Raw genomic sequence first — 10,411 nt, forward strand, 5'->3', positions numbered from 1 at the left:
ATTTCACCAACAGCTCAATTAAATTATTAAATATATTGGTTAAAAAAGTCAGTGCGAGATTGACTAGCTGTATGAGGTCTGCTAGTGGCCAAGTCAAAAAATACATGGCTGCACTGGACGGTCGCTGCAAATACTAGGATGATTTTAGCAGAGGTTCTGAAATGGCGAAGATGACACACTTTCAGAGTGAAAAGGATTATAAAGGTTAAAAAGCAGAGATTTCACCTTTTTGCCAGGAGAACCAGCAACATGTCACAGTGACACTGAGGAGTCACTATAAACCCAAAACCCTGGATAGAGGGACTGAGTGAATGAGGAGGGGTGCAGGGGGGTCAGTCCATCAGAGAAGACTCTGTAGAAGGACAGAGCACCAGCCCCCCAGTCCAGATACACTCCTACTCTGCGGGAGCCTGAGGGCCGTATGGGTATGAGAGTCTCTTTATTATTGTGCCAGACAGAGTAACTGTCAGTATAACAGCACAGAATCCATGACTTGTCATTGTATCCAAGGAGACAGTCCCTCCCTCCTTTCCTCCTGATCCCTTTATAAGTCACTCCTATCCAGGCTTCATATCCATCCCACTCAGCCTCCCAGTAACAGCGGCCAGTCAGACTCTCTCTGCACAGAACTTGGGGGCGGCTGTCAAATCTCTCTGGATGATCAGGATATGGCTGCCGCTCTGCCCCCTCTGTCACCTTCCTGTTCCCCCCTGACAGAGACAGGCGTCTGTTTGCTGTGTTGGGGTCCAGTCTGTAGGCAGGAGGAAGAATTATTAATCCCATCAGGCCGCCTGTTTCTGTACGATATAAAAACAGCACAGCTTCCCCTAACGAAGCGGGAACTGAAGCTTATGAAACAGCTCAGGAAATGTCGGAGGGAAGCGAGCTAAACTAACAGCTTAATTAGTGAAATTACGGGGAAGTAAAATTACAAAGCAGCGATATTCATCAGACATATTCATCACAAGCATATTTACCACAAAACGGCACCAGAGATCAATACTAAAGTCAGTGTCTTTCCTTCTAACTGCTAATTCCGGCGCGTGCGGCATGAAAATGGCCATCAATAACAGAATATTTAAGTAATATTATTACATATTTAAAGTGACATTTAATAAAAGTTTGGACCTGGATTCTGATACAAAAGCTGTTTCTGGCGCCGGAGTTGCGCTCCATGAGGATTCAGTATTTACAGCGATTGCTAAAGATGGTCTTTAGTCACAGCAAAGCCGGTCTGAATGCATTTCAAATGCATCGGCTTATTTCCATGAAGCATATGTCATACTGTATCTACTGATCCGGGAGAAACGCTGCAGTGTGGAGCGGGGCGGAATAGGTGCCGCGCAAAGCCGGCAAACTAATGATAATACCGTCTACAAACCATCAAAAAAAGCGGATTAAACTACACAGTGAGACGTGCATCATGAAAAACAGAAAGGTTCTCATTACCTCATTAAACAGAAAAATATTGCTCAGAAAAACGGGATTATTATTTTATTAATTCGAAAAAACAGACTTGATTTTTTTCCCAGATGAATGCAATACGCTTCCATAGCGAACCGCTTACCACGCGCGTGACTCTAGATACGGCGCCGCTACCGCGAGGCGTGAGCCCCGCATCTCGCGCACGCGGCCGCTCTAATCTGTTAACATGGGCGCCGAAATGAAATTTGATATTTTCCGCCGCACATGATGCACATCCAGTGTGTCCTGGGCGCTAATTTCTTTTAGCACCGTGGATCAGGAGAACTTTTTAATATTCATGAGTGAAGCCCTACACGATTGGCTGGCTGATTAATATTTATGAGAGGGGCACTACCTCATTGGCCAGTTAACATCGACTTGTGCTGCCTGTTTCTTCTACCTAAAGCAGGGGTGTCCAAATCCAGTCCTGGGGGGCCGGTGCCCTGTGTAGCTCAGCTCTTTCCCTGTTCCACCATAAATAATTCAGCACAAGGAGATGAATCAGGTGTGTTAAATGAGGGGAAACCCAAAAATGTGCAGGACTCTGGCCCTCCAGGACTGGATTTGGGCTCCCCTGGTTTAAGGCATTCAGTGACCAATCAGTAATATTCTCTCATGAATATTAATGAGTGTTACAGAACCACCCTGTAAAAATGCAAATTCACATTTCGCACATTTGCACGGAAAAGATGGCGGCAGGTGCAGTATTTATCAGAACAGTTTTGGTCACGTTGGAAAAAGGAGTATCTGTCTAACATCGCAACAAGACAGAAATGGCACTCTCCAAGGAGAAACTTGAAGGTTGGAGATGTTGTGATGGAGAAAATGGATGACTTGCCACGCAATGAATGGAGATTAGCACGTGTAATGGACACAACAACTGACAAAGATGGACTTGTAAGAAAGGTAAAGCTTCGTTTTGGAGAAAGGAAGATGGACAAAGGACAATGTTACAGTAAACCTTCTGTAGTGGAACGCCCAGTGCAGAAACTGGTTTTGCTATTGGAGACTGTTTAATTACATTCTGAAGTTTAAGGTTTATTCTGTCATGTAAACTGTGTTTTCATACAATGTAATGTTTACAGGTCAACGGTTACAGGTCATTTCTTCATTAGGAAATCATTATCACTCCGTTTGGTTCCCATTTGAGCTCTAATGATTTGGTGGGAGTTTAAATGACCGTATTAATATTTCGTTTATTCCATTTATTAGTTACAAATGTTATTCCTTGTTTAACTGTATAAGACGAGTGATGCCTTTTATTGTGAAAGAACGGCTTTTATTTTGAAGGAACATAGAACAACAAGCTGCCGTAAACCAGTGTTGCAAACCGCACAGTAGCGGGAAAACTTCATGGAAGTCGAAGCAAGGTGTGTTCCGTGAAAAAGGAATAGTTATATTACGATTCTTTTTTGGTTAATTTCTTAAATACCAGTGATGGTTTTAGCTCCTGGTTGATGAGGAACAAGGTGGGTTTTGAAGGTTGATTTGTAAATGTATATATGTTTAATATTTCTGTTGTAAGGTGTTTTGCCGAGTAAAATGGACTACGTTTTTGCTCACTACAAGGTGCTAAAGAGCACGGATAAATTAAGCGTGTTAAAGGGTTATAATTTACAAGCTGCTTTGTTTTATTTGTCATGTAAGGTCACGGACAATTTGATAATGATTTACTTTAGTTTATTTCGTGATTCAAAGGTGTTTAAAAGCAAGTGTGACGGTGCGTCACGACGTAACGTGGCTGCGTATAGCAGGGCAGTGGAGTTGGCGGGAGAGAGAGGGGGAAAGGAGGTTTTTTTTTGGTTCGTTCGGGTGATGTAGAGTAAGTAGGGAGAATTCCTTAATGTAGTCACACAGGACCAGATTAGTCTGAAGGCAGGTTCGAGCCACGTTGGTGCTCCGGAGAAGGGAAATTGCTGTGTGTTACCAGAACGACAGAGGAGAGCTGCTCCCGGTGCCGCGCAGTGGGAACCGGAGCTTGGAGGAATCGCGGTAGCTTCCCTGCTATACAGAGACGACTCATCAGCTCCAGTACCAAGGACGACGCAGGTGATATTTAATAAAGTTTATTTCGGCGAATGTACATCAGGGTGATCAGCAACTTGGCCAAGAAGTAGAAGACTTCTGCTAACGTGACGGACACTAAGCGGAGTTTTAAAAGATCGCTGCTGCACACCCCATTTTCTGCGCACGCTACCACCTGGCAGGGCAGGCCCGCTATGTTCTAACTGCATGCCCGGATGCCTGATTTCTCTGGCGGTCATTTTTGGAAGTAAATGTACTGAACAGACTTTCGCATGGGAGTGTTGATGTTATCGGACGGATTATTACAATGTGCCGGTGGTATAAAGTGCTAAATGAATAAGGTTCATTTCTGTTATGAGGTTGTTGTGCATGTTTAATACGAATGTGTCCTGTTGTAAGGTTACTACGAACGTGTTATATGAAGGGTAAAAAATATCCCGTCGGAGGTAAACGGGAGTTCTTGCTTGAAGCCTCCACCGTTAGACACTGAGCGCTCAGTAGGGTGACTGGGGCTGGGGTTTCATTAATAGAGGGGAGTCAGGTGGTTGGTGAAACTCAATTTGGTAATTGCAGTCCTTTGTTTTATGTGAGCTTTGGTTCTTTCCATCTAATAATTTAGTAATCTTACAGAGAATAAACTGCCTATGTGTTCAATTTACCCTATCCTGGTGTACAGTGGTTACCCTGCTTCTATTATTTAGGCTCTCTCCGGAGTAGGGGCGTCTCACCTGCTACTGCTGGGTACTTCGGTCGGGGGGTGGGGGTACGGTGTGGGTACTTAAACATCACGCTATCCCCAACAGTACTACACTCCAGGTTGGCACCGTGACGCTGATAGGGAAGTGCTGGAGCCTTAGCCGATCTGCTCACGTAGTGCATGTAGCAGACTAGGGAGGCGATTGGTGAGGGTACAGGGACCTACATCCTGCTGTACCTTCTCCGTTTGGAGGATTGGGCAGCCTAGACCTCTACTACGCAGGCTGTGGCCCAGTCTGTTACACGTTGTTAAAATGGTTTAATTGAATATAATTCAATGATATGGGGGGGAGAGAAAGGCCAGCTCCATTGACACTACTTTATGGTCCGAGATACCAAGATCATATACCTGTAGATTACTGATGGGGGCGAAGTTTGAAATGACCAAGTCAAGTGTGTGACCCCTGGAATGTGTGGGGACATCAACATGTTGTTGTAGGTTGAGGGAATCTAGCAGCTCCAGGAAATCAGCAGTGAGATAACCGGAAGTGGTCTTTACTCTACTCAACTCTGATCTGAGGATCTTTGTTTCTAGTGTCGACGACATTCCTAGGCTGTGAGATGCCGACTTCCTGTTTTGATGCTAATATGCTAGCATGATTGTAGTCTCCACAAGCAGATCAGAAGATTGGACACAGCCAAGCCTCTCAGCTCAGGCACCTCAAGCCCCAGGGCACTGTGGGAGCTGAGGTGGACTTACCAGGCAGACAGACTCGGGTGGTGACAGGGGGCTGGGGGGCTGCAGGGGACCTCCTGGGGAGAAAGGACAGATGAGCACCTTCAGTGTGATAGCAGTGAGACCAAACAGCCCAGATTCCCTAACAGTGACTCCCCCAGTCTAGAGGGCCTCAGATGTTCTCAGAGATCAAGGCAGACTCGTGAGGCTGGTAAAAGTGCTCTTTCAGCAGACCCCAGAGGCTAATGGGACTGCAGTACATCACCACTCGCTTGGGTGCTCCTAGAGCCAAAAGTACTAACTTACTTTCAGGATTTTCTACAACACATGAAGATCCAGCATCTTATACGGCGCATTAATCACCCCTTACTTTACTTTCTCATTTTAATAGAGAATGAAATCCTGATTCCTGGTCCTGGAGATGAAGTGTGTGTATAATGAAGCAAGCATGCGCCAGGGACAAACTGAACTGTGTCCAACAATTACAGACTTTTCCCTTTGAACCCAGACTGTTCTGAATGAAGGACTTTAAGCAAAGTTTGCTTATACGGGCCAGTCGATATAATTCTTGACACTGACCCAGTTTTTAGAATTTTCAGCTTCACTGCTTATGTGGTGTGTGAGAGAGGAGCTTAAAACCACATCAGACCAAATGTCATTTTAGATTCATGACACTGGGTCTAATACTACACGCTGTTTCACTTCTGTAAGTTACGTTAATGCATAAGAAAGTGCTTTCGACCAATGTACCGGAATCACATTTTTTATTGGAAAATAATGGAACGTGTGCATATTCGTGCTTTTGCAAAAAGCAAAACGAAGAATGAAGTACAAGAATGGAGGTGGGTGAAATTCACCATGTGCTTTGAGGTGAAAACACGCCTGCCCCCTAGTGGTCAACAAGCGGCATCGCAAACATAATGGTGAAGTCCAAAATATTCAGACTCTGACACATAATAAAATTGTTTAGTCTGGAGCTTACAACAAAACGGAGAATATCATTTACAGTTAAACCAATATTATTTCAGAGTGATGAGCCACGTACTTGCTGGAGCCACACTGCACATTGGTCAGCACGGTGAAGTTGTTCCTCACGCTACGAAGGCTCGCAAGCACCTACGTGAGAAAAACACAGAACATCAAGACTCCTAAAAAATAAACACTGCAAAGGCCAACCTTCATAAATTCATATTCTTTGCCCCAATGTCATATTTACCTGAGCAAAGGGTGTTACAATCAGGTCATCCCCATGTCTGCGAATGAAATAAATTCATAAAATTCATGAAATAAATTTCCATTACACAGAAGCAATATTAAACTGACAGTATTGTTCAGCCAGTCAGCCAAACAGAAACAGCACCTAGATATGATTCTATGTATATAAGCATAAGGTACACCCTGATGGTATCACCGCAGGTCACAAACACGCAAACAGTTAGCGATTTAGAGATTCCAATCCGCCTAATCGCATGCGTTTGAGCTCCAGAATGAAACCCAGATGGCAGAGGGGAGAACATGCAAACTCCACACACGCAGAGCACAACCCACAGCCCTGGAGGTGCGAGGCTACAGTGTTACCCAGAAACATAGAATAAAACAATGGAACATCGAACGAAACAATGAATGGACAACAAAGACAGGTTAAAACAATGAATAAAGTCTCTCGGGATTCCTCTGTTCTAGCCGAATTATTCTGACCGTTCTGAGTGACGGAGTAACTTAAGTAGCTAGTATGTGATTCCCACAAAGACACATTATCCTTCACTTTGTCTCCATACCGATAACACAGAGTGATAATATACAGATGAAGTTTCCATCAAAGTGTTTAAAGTCTATGAACTACTGTTCCAGGACCTCAGAGAATGGGCCACTCCAAGACAAAAAGCAAAGATACGCAAATGATTGATCATGAAAAAGGTTATGTAGAAACACAACAAGATGTCAGACTGGGTGGCAAGTGGGTTAACCGGCTAGGAAGAGTCTGAAGAGCTTCTGAATTTGGGAAGCGAGCACACGGTAAACAATTTTTTCTAGGTGTGGCTCATCACCCTCCGGCGAATATTCACTAACAGCCACCATTTCTACTAGAGTGGGGTCCGGGAGAGAAATGGACGAGAGGGCAGAGGCTGAACGATCGAGGTAGGGTTTAAACATGTTTATGTGACAAACCCTGGACTTCCTCCTATGATCTGGGGTTTCTATCACATAGTTGGCAGCGCTCAGCTTAGAGTGGATGACATAGGGATCTTAAAACCGAGCACAAAGGAAGGAACTGGACAAAGGGAAGGACTGCTCTGTAGCAGCTTTATCGAACTGTGCCTTCATTTTTACTTGCAAGGTACCAAGGGACGTCCTAGCTAAGGGTCTAACAGCAGACAATCACTGCTCCTGAAGCACTTTGAGGGGACCTCGAACCAAATGACCAAACACGAGGTCAGCAGAACTAAACCCAGTCAAATCCTGGATGGTGTCGTAGATAGCAAAGAGGAGGAGGGGCACACCCTCATCCCAATCTTTCCGTGCATCTATACAGAAAGTGTGGCGCATGTTATTAAATGGTAAGTGCTGGATACTGAGTACCAAACTTCCAACTCACAAACCACTTGGGCAAATAGTTTTGATGTGAAGTTGGTACCTTGATCAGAGAGAATTTTATCACTATAATGTGGGATCTAAGACTGCGAATGGGGATAGCTTCTGGGAAACGAGTCAAAGTGCACATTAATGTAAATAGATAAATATTGCCCGAGTGAGTTTTTGGTAAAGGACCGACATAGTCTATAAGTACATGTTTGAAAGGTTCACCGATCACAGGTATGGGCCATAACAGAGCTGGAATAATTACCTGATTTGGTTTGTCCACTATTTGACAGGCATGACAGGACTTACAATACCTCTTTGTATCCGAGTTTACCCCAGGCCAGAAGAAATGACTTTAGGAGACTGGATAACGCCTTTTTAATTCCTAGATAACCCGAACATGGATGATCGTGGTCGAGGGACAACACATATGTCCAATATTTCCCAGGGATTACTACCTGATATACCGAAGACCAATCGAAAGGCATATTCGGAGGGGTCCACTTACACATAAGCACTTGATCACGTAGGAAGTAAGCAGTGGGGTGATTCTTGAAAACCGTCTCCTCGACAGAGGCGGCACGACAGGACTCCAAGGAGAGATTAGCTCCCTGAGCCTTAACCAAGGCTTCCTTCATAGAAGGAACTTCAGGGGAAACAATAACAGGGCGAGCAACAGGGGTGTCAAAATCACAAAATGACGGGGTGGCTGAAGGAGAGTCATACATAAATGTATAAGCTAGGTCTATGTCCGCAAATATATGCCTTTGGGCACGGGTGAACACACAGGCTGTAAACACGTTCTACAGAAACATCGTTTGAACATAACATTGGTTCGGAGATGACTTCAGGTAGAGGAACAACTCTTTCTCCAGCAATGTCATTCTCCAAAATAAATTATATTCCAGGAACAGGTAGGCGAGGCTGAACTGCCATATGGAAGAACCCAGAGAAATCTGGAGTAGTTAGGAACACATTATGCAAAGGGACCGCCGTCACACACAGGTCGATGCCCTGTACAAGCACATTTGTACCATAAGCTGACGTACCATCGAGAGGGGCAATTCCTTCCAATAGAAATGACTGGGCAGCACCCATATCTCGCAGGATAGTCACCGGATGTTGCATATCAGTCTCGCTAAGCGAAACAGATCCGGTGAAGGCAAAAGGTTTGAAAGCTGACTCCACCTCTTGGGTCAGGGGTGCAGCACTATTCCTACTAGCCACAACTTGGCTGGTCGGGCTGGGGGATTTGCTCAGCTTCCGAAAACTCTGTCGGTAAGACTCAGGTACACATTCATACTCCCTTAAAACTGTAGCTTTCACAATGCCAAAATCAAGGCTTTGTTCTAGTGTGAGAGCCGAACACAATTCCTGCGCTTTACCCACTAGCTCAGATTGCAGCAACAGTGACTAGAGATGTCAAGGCCAGTTAAAAGTCGTAGCGATCGATTCAGAAATAGAGAAGTAGGCATCCACCTCATTCTCACAAAACACAGGAACAAGACCGATATGACGACTGACATCAAAGGCCGAATTTCCAACTCCAATTTCCTGTGAGACTGGTAAACCTGAGGGAGAACGGAGGCTAGGTCGAGGAGTGTCTGGGGCACAAGCTCGGTCATGGGCGGACAGGCCTGAATGAAGGGTTATACCTGGTGAGTGTACCTTACACGGAAGGGGAACAGGGTTTTATTCACCCTTCACAATGCCACCTCCTTATCAGCCACTATTTCCACTGCCTGGACACGGAGTAGCTGAGCCTGGTACTCCTACCTTTTAATCTTCAGTTCCAGCTTCCTAAGCCAAATTGTCAGCAGCAGGTCCTCCCTGTCTGAGTGAGGATCCCTGAAATCCATGCGGATCACCAGCCCCAAATCGTCCGCTGCAGCCGACAATCGCACAGGAGTGAATGCAACACTCGGTGAGCCGCCCAACTCGGGCAGGATACCCTGCTGTATCAGCTCGTCCCATAGGACCTATCAAATGCAGCATGAATAAATAACCAGACAGGGATGCAAGAATCAGAGTTGAGGAGAAGCATGAAATGGTCTGAACTGGGAGTGAATCCTTTGATATGAACACACTCACTAAAAGTAGCTTGATAGTAGCTCATAGAAAACAATACTTCACACAGAGGAAGCTGACTAGACTGCTCATATAGGCTATATAGAGAATACAACCAAATCAAAACTTTGGACACAGAGACTTGAGGTTGAAGAGTTCAACCTCACATCACACAATGGATAGACCATTTTGTCATGTCCTGCCCTGCCCACCATGTCTGCCTAATCCTCTTGTATCCTCCCTGATGTGTCTTTAACCTGCTGGAGTCAGCTCTGCTGCCCACGGGATGAAAAAGAAATTTCACCAAACTCTGCAAAGTTTTGTCATTGAAACATTTTAAAACACCCCCAGAAACTTGAATGGTAAACTTTTCAAATATATATTGGTAGAAACTAAATGTATTTTTAGAGCTTTGTAAGGAGAATAAAAAAAAAACTTCTTTTCAAGATGGCGCCACGAGAGTGGCAGCTAGTTACAGCAGCTCTGACCACCTTCTATGCTTTTAACCTATCTTATCTATTTTCCTTGTTTTTTTCACCTTTTCTTTCAACTAATCACAAGTATGCTAGTCAAAGGCAACTTGTGAACTTACTTTTTTGTTTTTTAATCCTTTACGGACTGTTTTACCCGGTACACGGAGATTCTTCAAGCAGCGGCTTCATTGTTTACACCCGGGATCAGCTGTTAGCGCTTCGTAACCAGCCGATACACCCCAGGGAAAGACCAGAGATCCCCAGGGAGCTGCGGCGGAGGAGACGGGGCTGCAGAGCTGGAGTTAAATGTCGAGAGCGGAAGAGAAGGTACAAACCATCTGTACCCTCGATCATTATGGGGAATGTTAGA

The 10,411-nt window shown here is 44.8% G+C and overlaps 1 long non-coding RNA gene across 1 annotated transcript; it reads right to left on the reverse strand.

The window, feature by feature from the left end:
* Positions 1–4,961: 4,961 nt before the first annotated feature.
* LOC125728191 (uncharacterized) lies at positions 4,962–6,176 on the reverse strand. Its single transcript, XR_007388954.1, has 3 exons — positions 6,138–6,176; positions 5,967–6,037; positions 4,962–4,998 (listed from the first exon to the last, which is right to left on the reverse strand). It is a non-coding gene; the product is annotated as an uncharacterized LOC125728191 (long non-coding RNA).
* Positions 6,177–10,411: the final 4,235 nt, after the last annotated feature.

The sequence above is a fragment of the Brienomyrus brachyistius genome, unplaced genomic scaffold (genome assembly GCF_023856365.1).
Source record: "Brienomyrus brachyistius isolate T26 unplaced genomic scaffold, BBRACH_0.4 scaffold189, whole genome shotgun sequence".
In the NCBI taxonomy this organism is placed as follows: domain Eukaryota; kingdom Metazoa; phylum Chordata; class Actinopteri; order Osteoglossiformes; family Mormyridae; genus Brienomyrus; species Brienomyrus brachyistius.